Source organism: Dermacentor andersoni, chromosome 1 (assembly GCF_023375885.2).
Source record: "Dermacentor andersoni chromosome 1, qqDerAnde1_hic_scaffold, whole genome shotgun sequence".
In the NCBI taxonomy this organism is placed as follows: Eukaryota; Metazoa; Arthropoda; class Arachnida; order Ixodida; family Ixodidae; genus Dermacentor; species Dermacentor andersoni.
The window spans coordinates 216094481-216112800 of NC_092814.1; the positions used below are offsets into that span (position 1 = coordinate 216094481).

The window sequence follows — 18320 nt, forward strand, 5'->3', positions numbered from 1 at the left end:
CAATTGTGTCGCTAGTACTCACCAGTGATAACAAAAGAATAATTGAATTGCACTGTAAGACGGAAGAAAATGCTACTTGTCCACTTCAATTTCATTTTTAGAAAAAGTGAACTCACCCTTGATGACGACGTGTGTGCAAGAGGTTTCGTTCCCACCCTGCCCCGCTCCATCCGTGCTCTCACGTTTTGTCGTTTCAGTTTTGCGCAGTGCTTCGATGGTTTTGCTTGCTCCAGAAGTTCATAATAATTTCAAGCAGCAGAAAAAGCCGCGTCCATGCGATGGTCACACACAAGCCCAAGCCCAATATCAAAAGCACAACACCAAACAGCTCCACGGCACAATGGGAGGCCACCTTGCTCCACCTCTATCCGACTTGCCAGAAATGGCTCGCGGATACATCATCACGCAATACATCACCCGACGGATCCCCGGACTAGAGGGCCAGACCGTTTCAGACGGGGGCTAGTGTTGCGAATGGGGGCTTACTGCAAGACACTTGGCTGAGACTGCGATAGCAGCCGCGCAAGGAAATAGTGCGAGATGATAGGATCAAGTTGAAGTGTGCCAAACATCTCCTTACAGAGCGTGCTGCTCCTTTATGCGGCTCATGAGATGAATCTTTATTTATGTAAAAAAAAAAAAGGCTTCGCAGGAATAATTTAAAAATGCGAATCAATATTTTGTTTTGATAGTGTGGCTTAGCGACCATGGCAACCTTGAAAAAAATCACAGGAAAAGCAGGCGGTGGTACGTAGAAGCCGTTAGAGTTGTGTCGATGTAACCTCTAGTCACATGTCAGAAAGCAACAAAAAACTCGAGCTGGATGGGTGCGGATCAAGCGTGTGCGTGTAGACCCATATGATTGCGTCGCTTTAACAAAAGTACGTGAGATCGCCCAGTTTGTTGGGTCCGCGGAAAGGGCAACGCACCGAGCAGGTACATAACAAGTCGCGGGTCTCGCGACCGGGAGCCATGGACGTGGCACGCGCGGCGGTGCCTGCACTCGCGAGGGAGGGGAGGGGACGATTCGACTTTTGCTCGCACTTGCCGTCAGGTCGCCGATGCATGACGGCGGCGAAGGCGTAATCTCCACCCCCTCCTTCGGGCCGCCCGGCCAGCGAGCCGACGATTCCTTGCGTTCATGTGAAGGGGCAGGAATTAGACGCTCAACAGCCGTGACCCGTCTCAGAAGGGGCATTACGTAGAGTTTCGCTCACGCTGCAGATGTCGGCGTCACCGCACCGTGTCTCGGGCTCGTTTCGCTCCTGATGCGCGAAGTGCCGGGGAACGAACCGGGAGAGCGCTCCTGTCTTGAGACTACTTGGTCCTCGCACCTTGCGCGTGACGCAGTTTTTCCCGCATGAGGACGAAAGAACGGCGAGCATAGGTCTTTGTCGAATCAGTCGCCAAAGTACAGATAGCATATTCGATAGAAGGTGAACTGTAACTTATACTTTCATTCAGCCAGAACCTAAGCATACCAAGTTCCCATGGCAGAGAAGTAGTCAAAGTCCGCGTACGAAGGATCTTTTTCTTTCGTGGCAGCCGAGAAAGTGATCATGAAATACCGCGATGTCAAGTTCTATTTACCAACAAGCTGATACATTCGAGCACCGTTCAGAAGGACTTTGGCAGGGAAGTTCCGGAAACAGGCGTCTGCATCGTAACAGCACATTGTGGACTGCCGCACCATACAAAGACCTTGCCGAAGCCGGAGACAAGAGACACCAAGAGAACACAACTCTACTGCTTCGTCATATCAGCAGAAACCCTACAGCACGGACCCAGCCACCCGCGTCAAGGCACCAAGAGACTTGGACTGATGCAACAGGCACGTCTTTCCGCTTCAACGCTGCCCTTCCCATGAGAATCAACCACGAATCACTACCCGCGGTTCGGCAACCAGCTGCACTCCAGGCCGAAGCAACGTCGAATGGAGCCCCGCTGGCTTGGTCACCTACGCAGAGCGAAACTTCAACGAGTGTGGAAAAAGTAAGCAGTCCGAAAAAACGAACCACCAACCAGCACGGGCGAACGGCGGCCAATGTTCGAGAGCGTCGCCGAATGCACAAGCTTAACAGCGCCTTCGACGAGCTGCGTAAAGTAGTTCCTTCTGTGAGCGATCGCAAACTGTCCAAGTACGAAACACTTCAGATCGCGCAGAGCTACATACTCGCACTGAGGGACCTTTTGGGGGACAAGTAAGGGATGCGTGTGTTTCGTTTCGAGAGTCCTTGCACCATGAAGGTGTCGGAGTTGCTCCCTTGGTAAGAAAAAAGAACACATGCCAAAGCGGTGAGTGAAATTTTGATATTTGAAAATTCCGGTAATGTTGGGGGCAATATGAAACGCATGTTTTTGCAGCTCCAAGGTAGCTTAGAGCTTGAGTATCATGAAGATATGAGCACATCTTGTTCTTCAGGAAAGATAGAGTTGCAGTTCGGCGCTTGTGTATGTGTAATTTAGTCTTAGTCCATACCGTAACAAGTGCGCTGCCTTTGAAATGAAGAAAAATAAACTTTCATTGACTGCCATGGGTAAGCAGCGCAAAAATATTTTATTTCCTATGCAAGCCACTGCTTTCGATGGTTACTTTCTGAGGGGGAAAGGAAAAATGGAAGGGGTTCTATGTAGGGGGCGTAGTTAAAAGTACATGAGCAGCTGTCAAGCACATACATGTAAATACACTTGAGGCTTCTATACTCTTTGCGTCAAAGTGGCACATACACATTCTGGAGGATTCGCCAAGAATAGACACACACACACCCAGTGACACCCATTTAATGGTTATATCTTAGAAAATAAAGTTAAAGAAGCTGCTGAATGTGATGCGCTAGTCCATTAAAAGGAAACTTTATCTCGGAGGCTCCTATATATATACATTGGAAAGGAGAATTAATTTTTCTCGGCGACCACTGCACCAAAATTGATAAGGTTTGTTGCAATTAAAAGAAAGCGTTGGCATCTAGTGACTGTTGGTAGCGAAGTCTTTATTTGGGCCGAGAATTTTTTTAATAAGAATTGTTGAATATTGCAAATTTTCAGAAGAGAGTCTGCCAAGTTTACAACATTGCAACTCAGCAATGAAAGACGATATCGCAATTCTGTCAATTGCAACTAATAGTACATCTAAAGCAGACAAAATTGGTGTATTATACCTAGTTCTCAAATGGACCAGTAATATATGTGTAGGACTTTTGCAAAGCTCTTGTAAAGAATGTAACAAACTGATGTAAGATATCAGTTGATATAATAAAATTGTCTGCTTTGGATGTTCTAGCGGATGCAGTTTACAGAACTGCGATATCTGTTCATTGTGCAGAGCTACGGATTTGTAAACTTCGCGCTTCTATGTTTTTTAACCTACCAATTTCTGAAAGCGTCCTTTAAAAAGTACAGGCCGTACATCAAAATTCCGCTTCCGATAGTCACTAGAATTTAATGTTCTCTCTTAAATGCAATGAACTTCATCAAAATCAGCCCAGCGGTTATCTCAGAAAACAGGTTCTGCGTTTTAAATTTGTTTGAGTAGGTGGCATTAGAGTTTGGGCCGTGTTAGAGCTTCCTCTTAAGGGGCCGGTGTACGTTGGACATGCGCGTGAGCCGACATTATGTGTTTAGGCTTTACGTAGGAATTCATTATTTATTACGCAGAACAGACGTGCTTTTACTCGAACTACATTGGTGGTCAGCATTACAGGGCTTCAACGCATAAGACCGTTTGCTGATACTTGCACTGGTACCAAATGCAAGCCTCGTATATATGGGTCATTCCACGCCAACTGTCCCAACCTTGGCGCTCGACTGAGAGCGATTTCTTTGAGAAAAATTTAGGACCATCTATTTGAACCAAGAAATCTTTGTATAAAACATTTTTGTGAAAAAAATGTTCAGCAACGCTAAGAACATGTGAAGTTTTTTAGAGAGCTCAAAAATATGAGTCGTAAAACGCATTGTCAAAAAATTCTCTCTTCATAAATTAGGCGAGCGCATGATTTTCCCTTGATAATGAAGATAAGCTTTTCACTTAAAAAAGGTGTTGTCGATCTTTACGTTTCCGTGAGTTTTTTATACGGCACTAAATATGCAAAATTTGGTGCATATTGAGAATTTTTTTGCAGAAAGATAACTTTTACGGAAAGGTTATATTTCATAGTAACTAATTTCCAGCAAGTTGTACTGTAAGGGAAGAATAATCTGGGACTAGTATAACGTGAAATGGCCGGTACAGCTGGCGACAAAGTTGCAAAAAAATTAGTTTTAGCCTATGTTTAGTTGTACATTTAGCAGTGAGGTGGTCGGAGTAAAAATACGCTAAATAGTGTATTTATTAGAAACATTCATTGTCTACAAACTGAGAAACTCTTATCAAATTACTTTTTGTTTTAAGCAAGAAAAACATTTTTGGATTTGTGTTTTGCCGGTCTCAGTGCTTGCACGTGTTTCCCCTTCATAGGAAAGCGTCCTAGCGGTAAGTAGAACTTGCGTGGACGCAAAATTTCCTGAGTCGATGGAGGAACATCTAGACAAGATAATCAGCTCCTCAAGTTTTTACTTGAGTGCTTTATTAGAAATTATTAGCCTAGCCAATAAAAATAAAAAACGCGAGCCCCAATAGAGCGCATTTAACCGGATGTCGCCGTACACCGACAGCCTGCATAGCGTCGTCACGCGGCATCGGAAAGTTATGCCGGTGAGTACAGAGTGTTGTTAGGTACACTAGGATTTAGAAATGGGCGAAGAATTTGTGAATAAGAAAACAATCTGTTAATTTATTACGGCAAATATGTAGTGAATATCAGCCAACACAATCGTGTTTTAGCGACCATGTTGGCAATAATGTTAGAGGAGTGATGTCGACTCTTCATTAAATGTTTTGGCATGCTTAAGTTCAAACTACTACATTTAAAAAGATGATGGAAAGAAATAAATACGTTAAGTTGCTCGCCCTCTTTGTCTTTCTTGTTCTTAAATGTTAAATTCAGACCGAATGAGGCAGTCCGCTGACCTTTCTGAAGCGCAGGATTTAACATCCAGTCTGCGATAACTGAAGAGAGAAATGGGAAGGCTCGTTCGAGTGATTGACTGTATAAAGGTTGTGGCTATAATCCTAAAACGCGCTCCTATGCTCCTCAGACGCATATTTTTCCACACAAGACCTAGTATGTTTCAATGCTTGCATTTCCCCTGGTGGTCTTCTTGCAGCAATGTTCAGAATAAGGTAAGAATGACGTCTCTTGGGCATTAAAAGGCCAGAATAATTGCTTTAAATAAAAGGAGGGAGATTTCGAGCGCAAATATTTCCGGTACGTACAGCTACAATGTATTTTTATATTGGCTCTAGTAAGACATCAGAAGTTTTATTGGTGATATCTGCCAGAGAAGTCAGACTATATGCTGAAGCGTGGAAAGACTCATCCAGATTCGCCTAGAGGATTACAGTTTTGACTGTGCCACTTTTGCATTATAGAATAATAAGGGCATCAGATACTTTTCTTCGCGGTTGTGCTTAATAGCCTTTTTTGTATAAGCGTGTTTAGAGTGGTCGCACTCATTCTTTCATATGTCAGAACACAGGAATAAAAACGCATGCTATTCATTTCGCACACGTTTATTGCATCCTACATGGAGGAAGGAAACCCAGAACAGGCCCCGACCAGCAAGAACGTATAGGAGTGTGTGTGGCGGAAGTCACGTGCTGTTTTTCGCAAAGGAGCACTGGGACGGGTAGCCCAGATGTCAACATTGCCATAGCAACCGCGTTCACGAAGCTTTCGCTGCTGCTCTCGGTCTCTGAAAAGGGAGATAATATTTTTCCGCCTTGTCTTTTTCGCAGAACATATTGTTCGCGAAAAAAGGTAACTTTGGAGTGTGGTGTGTAAGCTTGAAAGTTCTGTTGGGTCTGTGAGGGTGAGCGTCAGCCAGCAACATATACACTCAAGCAATCACGGCGCGGGTCTTTGTCGTCTTCTTCAACATGCCACGGAAAAAAAAACAGAAGCGCGTCTGCTTCACTAAAACTGCTACAGAAGTTTCGCAGGCTTTGTTCTGACGCACGTCGGCAGCACACACTTCCGGCGCTTCGTAACAATGCAAGTTCGAACTTGGCGCCCATCTGCTCCGGCGAGCTGCAGAACCGCTGATTCGAGGCGCAACCTTTTTACAGTCGATAGCTCGAACGAGCCTTCCCATTTTGTGTCCAGTTATCGCAGACTGGATGTTAAATCCTGCGCTTCACAAAAGTCAGCGGACTGCCTCATTCGGTTTGAATTTCACATTTAACAACAAGAAAGACAAAGAGGGCGAGCAACTAAACGTATTTATTTCTTTCCATCCTCTCTTTAAATGCAGTAGTTTGAACTTAAGCATGCCAATACATTTAATGACGAGTCGACATCACTCCTCTAACATCATTGCCAACATGGTCGCTAAAACACGATTGTGCTGGCTAATATTTGCTACTACATATTTGCCGTAATAAAGCAACACATTGTTTTCATATTCCCAAATGTTTCGCCCATTTCTAAATCTTAGTGTACCTAACGGCACTGTGTACTCACCGGCGTAACTTTCCGATGCCGCGTGACGACGCTATGCAGGTTGTCGGTGTACGGCGACATCCGGTTAAATGCGCTCTATTGGGGCTCGCGTTTTTTATTGGCTAGGCTAATAATTTCTAATAAAGCACTCAAGAAAAACTTTAGGAGCTGATCATCCTGTCTAGATGTTCCTCCATTGACTCAGAAAACTTTGCGTCCACGCAAGCTCTACTTACCGCTAGGACGCTTTCCTACGAAGGGGAAACACGTGCAAGCACTGAGACCGGTATAACACAAATTCAAAAATGTTTTTCTTGCTTAAAACAAAAAGTAATTTGATAAGAGTCTCTCAGTTTCTAGACAATGAATGTTTCTAATAAATACACTATTTAGCGTATTTTTACCCCGACCACCTCAATGCTAAATTTACGACTAAACGTAGGCTAAAACTAACTTTTTTGCAACTTTGTGTCCAGCTGTACAGGACAGTCCCAAATTATTTTTCACTTACTGTACAACTTGCTGGCAATTAGTTACTATGAAATATAACCTTTCGGTAAAAGTTATCTTTCTGCAAAAAAAAATCTCAATATGCACCAAATTTTGCATATTTAGTGCCGTTTAAAAAACTCGCGGAAACTTAAAGATCGACAACACCTTTTTTAATTGAAAAGCTTATCTTCATTATCAAGGGAAAATCATGCGCTCGCCTAATTTATGAAGAGACAATTTTTTGACAATGCGTTTTACGACTTATACTTTCGAGCTTTCTAAAAAACTTCACATGTTCCTAGCGCAACTGAAAATTTTTTTTCGCAAAAATGTTTTTCAGAAACATTTCTTGCGTTAAATAGACGGTCCTCAAATTGTTTTCAAAGAAATCGCTGATGGTCGAGCGCCAAGGTTGGGACATTTGGCGTGGAATCACCGATATTCGTATATCCACAAATATATATATATATATATATATATATATATATATATATATATATATATATATATATATATCTGCAGGGAGGAAACGATGAACCATAAACTGCGGGGGAGAGGCAACGAAAGCTTTGCTTGGATAGCTGACCTGCCCATATTGCCACGTGCCTGCGATACCGTGTTCCATAACCCTCCTACATTCTATGTTCCTATTATACATTCTTTGGCTGATATAATTTAGTTGGTTGTCAGCGCCTGTGTTAGTACTTGTTCTCGTTGACCACACTTTCTTCCCACACTTCGGCGCTTTGCGCTGCATTTGCCTCATGGTATTGTTAGTTTATATACGCTTTAAAATTATACCACTGGAAAGCAGAAAACACGTCCTCACCTATGCGTGCACACCTGAATGAAAAAAAAAGCAGCACAGTTTTCTTTAGAACTACAGCATTTGCGTGCTCAGGACGCATCACATTCCAATGAATGACCCACACAGAGCGCAGGCGCATATTCTCATGCTGTGTGCGTGGATAGGGCCTATCAGGGGTAGTCGTATTAGCGGGAGTAAGCACAAGCACCCGTCGTATACTGGAAGCCCACCCGTTTTTAGGGCAGACAGGCGGCGCATTCAAATGCGTATGCGAGAGTCGCTCAGCTCGGCAATCTTTTTTCCAAGCATGATTTTTAATTCGCTGTCTCCGATGCCTTATATTACATCCGATACCTTATATTAGCTATAACAGGAGATCTGGTGATTCCAGGCTCACAAATCACGACTGAAGTGTATGCTTTGTGTGGCTAATCATCATCTCTTTTTTTTTTTTTGTTCTACAAAATGCAAGACCTTGAAAAATGTGCGCAGCTCACTGAACCGCATGCATGCACCTAGCAAACTGAGAACACGGTTCGTTTCTCGCATGCATAATAAAAACTGGTCTCGATCCCTACGATAAGTTCCAAAAACTGGGAAGCCCAGTGCGAGTCTTTGCCAATAGCAATGCAGGCTCCTCACTGCAGAAGGGCAGTGCTGAGGCAACTAGAGCGGCGGGATACGCAATTTCTCCATCGTAGCCAGCTAAAGATGTCTAACGTTTATCAAAACCCAAGCAGCCATCTCTCATTGCCGTTCTTCTTTTGTACCGCGCGCTTACAAAAAGGTTGTGGTAGTTACTAACTATAGGTTACTGGCTGTCACATATGTTACAACAATATTCGTAAGTGCAGTTGATAACGGTAGCATTAATAAGAGTTACTAGCTCGAAAAGGTAGGAAATATTACTAATGGGGCTCATGTACCGGCTCCAAAACCTTGCAAGCGTTATGTACGCACCTCAATTACCATTATCAAAAGTGCGCCTGCGACAGCCTTGTGTATATTAGAGGAGCTTCTAGGCTATATAAATTAGGTCGCTTCCCATTTAAGCATGCACAGGTAAAACAGAAACTTGGACCGCATTCGCCAGGCTCATTGTATTCAATAAACCATTATTTATGGCACATAACTGTCATTAGTGTGCGGGTGATTGGCTATGCATTGTACAGAAATTAACACATTTATAGATAGAAACTATCGGACAACGCAATGAAGAGGTTACTACGCGAAATAACGTAAGTTTCTACAAACATACTTGTAGCCACAGTTTTGGTGACCACAATTTGTGCGGCTAAGTACCTATATACTTTCATAAATAAATAAAGTTGTCGTCATAAATCTGTACAAGTTAATGTGTCTGCGAATGTACGCAACGAGGTAGCACATAAGTGTTAATAAAAAAGATAGAAAGAAGCGAAACTACAGTCCATTTATAGATTGCACAGAAGCTACCATCACCTGCAACACAACGGGAAAGATGAGGTAGTAGCCAATACTAACTTACCTCGATTGCACATATAGTGCTCTGGAGTTAGAAAATAGCTAGTAAAAAGTTAGTAGCTGTCGGTGAGGCGCAGTAACTTCTGCAGTTGCCAACTTTTTTTTGCAGTTACAAAATTCGTACTAACATTTTTTAAGAGTGCGGAAAACGTTATTATGCGTCACTACATTATTTATTCGTTGTAAGGCTTCGCTTCTTGTTATATATAATTTCTTGTAGCCAAATTAGCTGCTGGGTGATGAACGCCAAGTGAATAGTATCAATACTGCCTTGGCCCTTCCACATATTTAATTTTTTAATCTTTCTCTGCTGACATCTTTAACTGTGCTTTCTTCTGTAGCTTCATGTTTTCCGCGCTTCACGAGTAAGGCGTAGCAGCTCGTACCTACATAGCAGTTCTTCGCATTCCGGCTGTTGGAACAGAAAAAGAAACCACTATGTTGAATCTTCAATGAGCACTATTGCAACAGGGATGTTTTAATAATTAAAGAGAGCGTCTGCCGATAAGACCGACAAAATCGGTGTCGCAAATAATATATCACAAATAATGGTTAGGTCAACAAGCCGGAGACTGCTCCTGCTTGCTTACATGAAACACGTGTGAATAACGTGTTTTATGCTTTGAGCCACAGGAAACGCAACAATGAGAACAGCTGTAATGTGTGTCCCAGCTAACGTTAGCCAAGGGGTTCAAGGAATAAAAAAGATGAAAAGATCCCAGTGCAAGATAAGATTATAAGACCTACGGTGTTCGGTCATCAGAGCGCTGACAACCAAACACCATGGGCCTTAATATCGTATCTTTTCCCGTGTTCCTTTAAGTTTTTTCCCCTTTTAATCGCTTGGCTACCGTTAGTTGGGACACCCTGTATATGTAGTAAAGAAAGCTGGAGGAAGTTTCGGACGACGAAGAAATTGCTCTTGTGCGGAACCTCGCTTTCTACTGCTCTAATTTTACGAGTATTTTTGTGTGTATTCGGGAGGCGCCGCTCCTGATACCGTCTGCGATGGAAACGGAATCAGGTATGTGTCCGGGCGAGGCAGATGTCACAGCATCAAGCGCTCCGAGGAAGCGCAACCACCTCATGAGCAACATAGGCAACGAGGACATTATGCTAAACTACTCTGCTTCAGAATATGTGTCGGACGACGGTGACTACTTGGCAGTTGTCAGGCAAAAATGAAATAAGAGAATCGTTACTGCTTCCTCATCTTCAACAAGGACGACAGCGATGGCGAAGAACGATGACACGGCTCATACCATCCTCTCCTTGGCCGAGACGCCCACCGACGACCTGATGCGGCTAAGCAGACACGCCATATCTGTCACACTAGAGGATCTTGTTCCGAGTGAGATTACGCATGTGAGAATTAACACCTGGAAGAATATCTTCTCAGTCGATGCCAAGACAGAGCAGCGCTGGATATATTGTGCCCAGTCAAAGTGCTGGGCATGATAAATGTATGCAACATAAATACCACAGGACAGCGATATTTTATCAGGAGTCATTTATGATGTCGATGAGTGAAACAACGACAAGGACCTGCCTATTTTGATTAAATCCCCCCCCCCTCCAGCGGATGTACTATTATTGAAATCCGTCGCCTAGGAGAATCACGTTGCTTGAAGATAGCCTTCAAGAGAGGAAGCATGCCTTCACACGTGAAAGTTGGATTTTTTCGTCATCCAGTGCGACCTTTCGTTTCTAGACCACTTCAGTGCCGCAATTGTTTGAAGATTGGCCATGTCAGCGGTATATACGAAAATTCGACTGCGTGCCCAAAAAGCTCTGAGCAGCACAGCGCGAATGCTCGCCGAGCGACTGACTTAAAATGTGCCAATTGCTCTAGTGCCCACGAAGCATCGTCGAAAGACTGCCCGAGACCAGAGCTCAAAGTCCTCGAACAAATGGTGAGAGGCAACTCGACGCACGGAGAGGCCACCGGCCAAAGTGCGACGGCGTCGTGCAAGACGTAAACGATCTTCGGCTGCTAAAAATACTGATACCATCGTAAGAAAGACGCTACTTCCTGCAGCTGGTGCTCCCGAGGCGACTAACCGCACTTACAACACGGTGTCTGGTGACGCAGTACGTGCGTCTACTGCAAATGCCTGGCCTGCAATTCCGGCATCAAATCCTCCAGCAGAACAAAAATCGACGGTGGACTACCGACGCACCAATGACGGCACAGATTGTGTGCAAGGCCAAGACCAGCAAGTAATCGAAATAATCAAGTCTCTAATGAAAGTCATTCGCGTGATGAGAAATGACATGCAGACGCCATCTGCTAAGAGTGCACTGCAAGTGCTCGACGGTCTGGATCTGGTTCTTGCGAGCCTCGAATAGTAAGCACAATGGCTCTACCGCATCACCTATTCTTCAGACCACTCAAGGACGCGTCCATAATGCAATGAAATGCCCGTGGACTGAAATGCCGTAATGCATATTTCCGCCAATAGGTTTTCGGCAATCAATTCCCCATTATTGTTGTCTGTGAACCGAACCTACAGAAACTCGTTCGGCTCTCAGGATATGAACCTTATGTGTCATTGATTTTAATGACATTAGCAAGATGATCATGTAAATACGGTGCGAACTGACATATCTTCATCCAGTACGGTCTCATGACAGTAATCGACATGTCTGTTCGAGCAAGAAAAAACACAAATTTGCGTTTACTCTAGTGGGCGCTTACCACTCTCCATCAAGTCTTTTCGATAGACCGAGACTGAGTGACATTTTAGATACAACTCCTGGTCCATGGATTGTTGTTGGGGGCTTTAGCGCGCATAATTCACTTTGGGGAAGTATCAAGGTAAATTCCAAAGGAAGAAACCTCATTTCCTTTGCCTGCGATCATCAGCTTTGCTGTCTAAACGATAGCAGTTCCACATTTGTGCGCGGCGTACGTACAGCAGTTGTTTAGAGTTAGCTTTTGTCATGCGACCTTTCACTCGCTTCGTCCATTGGTTCGCAGATATAGAAACTCACGGAAGCGACCACATTCCTACCTACTTGAAGATAAAAGGGCTAACCAAATGAATTTCATCAAATTTTCAACAAACAATCGATTGGTTCGTGTTTAAATCACTTAAGGAAGGCGCATGCCACAAAGGCTTTTCGCCCACACTGGAAATTCAGATCGCCAACGCCATGCAGGATGCTATGCGTTCATTTTGGTCATTAGAGAAATACATCGGACGGACTAAATCGGTCTCCGACTTAGAGAGGCCAGACGCATTCAAAAGAAAATTCAGCGTCGCAATGTTGTGCTGCAAAATCAACGCTGGAAATATTTTTGTGCGTCCCTAGTTCCGCGTAAATCTCTGTCGGTTGTCTGGAGAACAGTCCGTGGACTTGGAACAGCTCTTCAACAGTGCCATCCATTTAAATCTCTAGTTCTACATCCAGGTCGCCGGGGGGTCGACGCAGCCGAAAATTGCTGCGCAAGGCTCGCGGGCCCGACGTTCCAGCCTTGTACACCTATTCCAATTGTCCCCCCTTGCTCCTTTCTCTATCGATGAAGTGGAGGCAGCACTAGCCGGGTGCAGGTGATCTTCGTCACTAGGACCCGATGGCATCACATACACTGCGCTTGCAAACCTTCGTCAAGAGGCCAGACATGCACTTCTTGGCCTATACAACACATCATGGCCTGACGGCTTGGTCCCTGCGACGTTGCAATCCAGTCGCCTTGTTACACTTCTTAAGCCTGGCAAATCTCCATTGGAATTCTCATCTTACCGTCCAATAGCACTGGCCAGCAGCGTCGGCAAGGTAATGGAGAGAATGATCCTTACACGGCTAGAATGGTACTTGAAATTTTACAACGTCTATCCAGGGGTAATGAGTGGCTTTCGACGTGGATGCTCATCAATAGATAGCTTTATGGATCTTGTAACGTATGTACAACACCAGAAACATCTGAAACGAATCGCTGCGGCCCTATTCCTTGATGTTAAAGGTACGCATGACAATGTAGACCATGATGCAATTCTGGCCCCCTTAGAATCTGTAGGGATCTGTAGACACGTCTTCCGCTGGATACGCAGCTATTTGAATGGGAGATCTTTCTTTATTTTAGCTGAAGACGGACCAACGCCGTCTGGCTACACCAGTCGTGGTGTACCGCAAGGCGGAGTACTCAGCCCTACGCTTTTTAACCTGATGCTCATTGGTCTCGCCGATTCGTTACCACAAACCGTACAGCTCTCTGTATAAGCAGATGACATTTGCATATGGGCTTCAGGAGTGACAGGTGTCCAAGTCCGCGCACGACTTCAAAAGGCTTCAACGGCCGTGTCAACATACCTAAGAAGGCAAGGCATGGAGCTTTCACAGGAGAAGTGCGCACTCGTTGCTTTTACTCGCAAAGCGATAGCCGCTTATGCCTTGCGGATCAATGACCAAAATGTACCACACAGACGACGCATCGATTACTTGGTGTCATCATTGATAGAGACTTGTCTTGGAGCGCTCAAATCTCGTTCATGAGAAAGCCCGTGGCTACCATTGTGGACCTTCTCACGTTTCTCGTTGGTAAGTTCTGGGGCGCAACTGTACCTTCAATGTTTCAAATATAAAGCACTATTTTTAGGCTCACTGTGGTACAGCTTACCTGTACTAGTAAATATTTGCGCTACAAATATCCCCAAACTCCAGAGTTTGCAAGCCCAAGCACTCGGAACTTGTCTTGGTCTCCCAAAAACTACTTCATCGATTGCGGCAGTGATCATCGCCAGAGACGCTCCTTTGACAGTCTACTTTGCTAAAAACGCCCCGAGAGCACACCTCCGACACCTTACTCGGATTCACTCACGCATTCTTGCTTGCCAGCAAAGAGGCTACATTCTATATTTGTCAAAAGTATTGTAAGACACCAGTCCTACTTGCCCTCACAATGCATGCCTGCTACACTATTATCAGACCCATTGGGCGTCTGCACCAACGCCAGTGCAATTGTCAATTCCGGGCATCAGAAAGAAAGCTGGAGCGCCGTTGCAAGCTTCGAAGCAAGTAACTTTGGAACACATTTACAAAGCGGACAGATTGCGGTAATAAATCTACACAGATGGGTCGGTAAAACTCAACAGCTCTGCTGCTGCAGTAATCATGCCGGCAAAATCTGAAGAAATCAGGTTGTCGACTTCAGGTTGATAGGATCTCGACTTGGTGAGGTGGGTCTTCACCGCAAGAATCAGGAAACGACGACGAAGCCGGGCATCGTGATGATGAAAAAAAGTAGAAAAGAGTGTATTCGCTTCATTGGTACAGGGATGTGACTTTCATCCGAGTCTCGAGCGGTTCTGATTATCACGGGGGCGAGGACGGCCTTAAATAACACCTTGCGGTCTTGTGGTCATCGACGTCTTCTTCGGGAGCCTGTGGAAGTATTAGTGATTTCGTCAGCTTCTGCCCTTTAGCTCCTGACCATCAGTTTGTCTTCTCTTCGTCCATCCTTTTGTGTCAGCTCGGGTCAGCAGTTGACAGGTTAATCATACGGGGGCCAAGATGACCTTAATTACCCCTTGCGGTCTTGTGGTTGCCGACGTCTTCTCGGGTGGGGAACCTGTGGAAGCATTAGTGCATTCGTCAGGCTCTGTCGTTGACGGCCTCCCACCCTTCGGTTTGTCGTGTCTTCATCAATCCCTTCGTGTCGGCTCGGGGAATGAAAGGGTGACACCGCTTCTGAGAATAGGGCAGTTATGTTGACATGACGACGCCCGTTTGAACGCTTCTCACACTTGAGAGGTCGAGGTCCAGACTTAAAGTAACAGCCTTTTCTGGCACGAGGCAAATAATCTTGTCATGGAAAACTACACCTGAATGTATCTCGCTCTTGACAGGTCGATCATAACAGACAGTCCACCGCCAGAGGAGGTCTGGAAGGGGCTGCAGTATCCAAGCACTTCGAAAACACCGGTAGACCTCGTGCCTCTGCTTCGTTTCGCCGATCACTCCGAAGCCTGTCTGGTAACAGCTTCAGGAAATAAACCACGCCAAGCCCAAGGCACAACACACAGCACCCAACCAACCACGAGAACTGCCAAGTTCACACGTTCTCCACATAAAACCCTATCAGAATCGTACATGTAGCCCTCGTACAAGATTCCTGAAAACTAACAAAAGAGAAAACTAGACTTCAGTGCGCATTTCAACCAGCCTAATCTCTAACGTTTTTGTTTTCCTTTTTCCGAGAAAGCCACTGTTGTTGAGAGACTGAGAACGTATTTAAACCCAGCAATAATGGCGTTAATCATAAATTCAAAACGGACAAACAAAACTACTTCGATGAAAAGCAAAGAACGAAAAGAGGACCTTTACAACAGACAAGAAGCTTATGGATGCGTCTATTGGACAATTGGACAATCTATTGGTCTGAAGACCTTCCGGCCTCGCCGAAGGCAACAAAGGGCGCCAGGTATACGCTGCCCTCTATCGTCGTCTGCCACTTTGTGTGCCCGCGGCTAGCTTTTTCGTCCCTGAAAAGGAGGCCGTAAACGCCGGAGGAATTGCCAGCCTCCCTTTTCCCTCAAGTAAAACTCTTGCTTGGGCTAGTTGGTTCATGCTTGAAGTACGTAAAGGCAAGGCGCAGAAGACCAGGACTTAGGATTTAGGACCAGGACTTAGGACTTAGGACTTAGGACCAGGACCAGGACCAGGACTTAGGACTTGTCGTTTGTGTTTCTTCCTAAGTCCTGGTCTTCTGCGCCTTGCCTTTACGTACTTTTCCCTCACTCTCGCGGTGCATTCTACTGCAGGGACAGTCTGACTGGTCCTGTTTGTACACGCCGATATCCACCCAGTTACACCTTTCAGCCGCACCCCTACTCGCAGAGACGCGTTCTGATTTGTTTTAGGTGACGCCTTCGTTTTCCCACTCGCCACAACGAGCCCTTTGAAGTTCTGCGTGATGGCCTGTTCCTTTGTCTTGGGGGCTGTAGTGTGGCGACTTGCTCTATCCTTCGCTGAGCCGAATACTTGGCTCGCTTGATCTTGCGCTTTTTAACCAATTTTTGCCATGCCAGGCGGTGACCTAATGGGCTTCTGAAGTTCCTAAGCGTCGGGTTCCCACCTTGCTGGACCGCCCTGGCATTCTCCTCTCCTTTTGACGATTCCGGAAAGTTGCCCAAGTGCGGAGGTACGAGGGAGTTTTTCAGCGCCTCTTTGAAACTTTTGAGGCTGTTTAAACTGGCCTCGTCTCCGCAAGGAACGACCTCCGGGATAGTCCTTGTTTCTACTTTCGCGACGTAATCGCTCTCTTTTTCCTTCGCGATTCCTTCTTCAGTAACCTTCAGTAGGTCTAAAGAGCTTTCCGAATGTGTCAGTACCAAATTAATCTCTAATTCTTCTGCTAGCTCTTGCTGCGGTACCCTCACTGACTCGGATGCCTCCTCGCTATCGCTTTTTTCACTGATTTCACTAGCGATGTGCTGTGCTTCCTGTCTCTCACGAGGCATAGTTCTGGCTTCGTTGGCGTGATTTAACACCGATGCGATCTCTTGAGCCTTCGAACGCGTGAGAGCTTGGACCGTATGGTCGCCAAAACTCACGCTCTTTTTCTTCACCGTCATGTCCGAGTGATTTGAAAATAAGAAGGGACAGTGTTTCGACAGATTTGGCGATACTGCTACTTCAGCCAGCAATAGTCCAAATGGATCTTCAATCTTTACCATGGCTATGGGCAAGCAAACACTCTTCTCGACTGTCTGCCGGATTCATGCATATTTCCTGGTGAAATCCTCAGTTTTCACAAACGCAGAGTGGACCATCTCCATTGTCACAGCTGAGTGCCTAAGTAGCTTACACGGCATTAAATTCACTACTAGGTCGCGAAGGTAGGGTTCTAAGAGGGTCAAGTTGTCATCGTCGGCTTTCACAAAAGGAAAAAAAACTATTCTAGGCTTCCGATAGCCAATTGCAACGTGTCCAGGCTCCTGGCAACGGAAACAGACGACCGGCTTTATAGCCTCAAACACTTTTTCTGTTTTTCTTTCGTCTTTTACTGCGGTGTTATTCTCTCCTGAATTATCGGGCTGCAAGTCTTTTATCCCTCCTCCAGCCTTTTCGTGTTGAATGGGGTGCCTGTTTTCCTCTTTACTGAATTTAGTGAATGGCCTGACGCGTTTTTTTTTTTCGGATTCGCGACGTGCAGCGAATTCGTCTGCTAGTACTGCCGCATGTTCCAAGCCATTTTCTCCCGACCTATTTTGAATCCACAGGTGCATCTCTTCGCTCAAGGAGTGATAGAACTGCTCCAAGCAGATTAACTCAACAAACATGTCGTGACAACCAAACGCATCTTGCCCCTTTTAGCCACTCAATTAAATTAGCTTTCAGCTTATGAGTGAAATCTTGAAAAGACTCACCCGGCGTTCTAGCTGTCTCCCGAAAACGACGACGGAAAGCCTCCGCTGAGAGTCGATATTTCCTTAGCAACGCAGGTTTTACTTTCTGACAGTCATCTGCGTCGTCTCTCGTTAGCCTTGCAATTATTTCGGTTGCTTCGCTAGGAAGAACGGTCAGAATCTGTTGCGGCCAGCTTTCTAGTGCGAAACCGTTTTTCTCGCAGGTTCGTTCAACAATAACGAGAAACAATCCCATGTCATCGTTTACCTTGTACGAAGGCATGAGATCCCTTATTTTTACTCCAGTTTCACCTGAACGTCTTTTATTTAGATCTTTGCTGATTGCCTGGCCAGATCGCGCTGCACGTCTAGTATTTTTAGCCTTATTTCGTGAGCCCTCTGTCTTGATTCTGCAGCTTTTTGTTCAGCTTTCTCAGCTCGTTTCTTTATCTCTTCCGATGCTTCTGAAATTTCGCCCTCAAGAGCCCCGCATTTCTCAATCGCCTCAATAAGCTGGGACTTTCTCTGACTTTTCCCGACCTCAATTCCCAGCTCTTCACGTAGTTATAACAACTCTGGCTTTTTCAGTTTGCTTAAATCCATGGTCAATCCGGAACAAGGACTTTC

General features: G+C 45.2%; 1 long non-coding RNA gene across 1 annotated transcript in view; it reads left to right on the forward strand.

Annotated features, from left to right (window-relative positions):
* The first annotated feature begins 2204 nt into the window (after positions 1-2204).
* Positions 2205-18320, forward strand: part of LOC129380945 (uncharacterized) — a 36015-nt gene continuing 19899 nt past the window's right edge. The window contains exon 1 of the long non-coding RNA XR_011895714.1: positions 2205-2295. This is a non-coding gene — a long non-coding RNA (uncharacterized lncRNA). The remainder of the gene's footprint in view (positions 2296-18320) is intronic.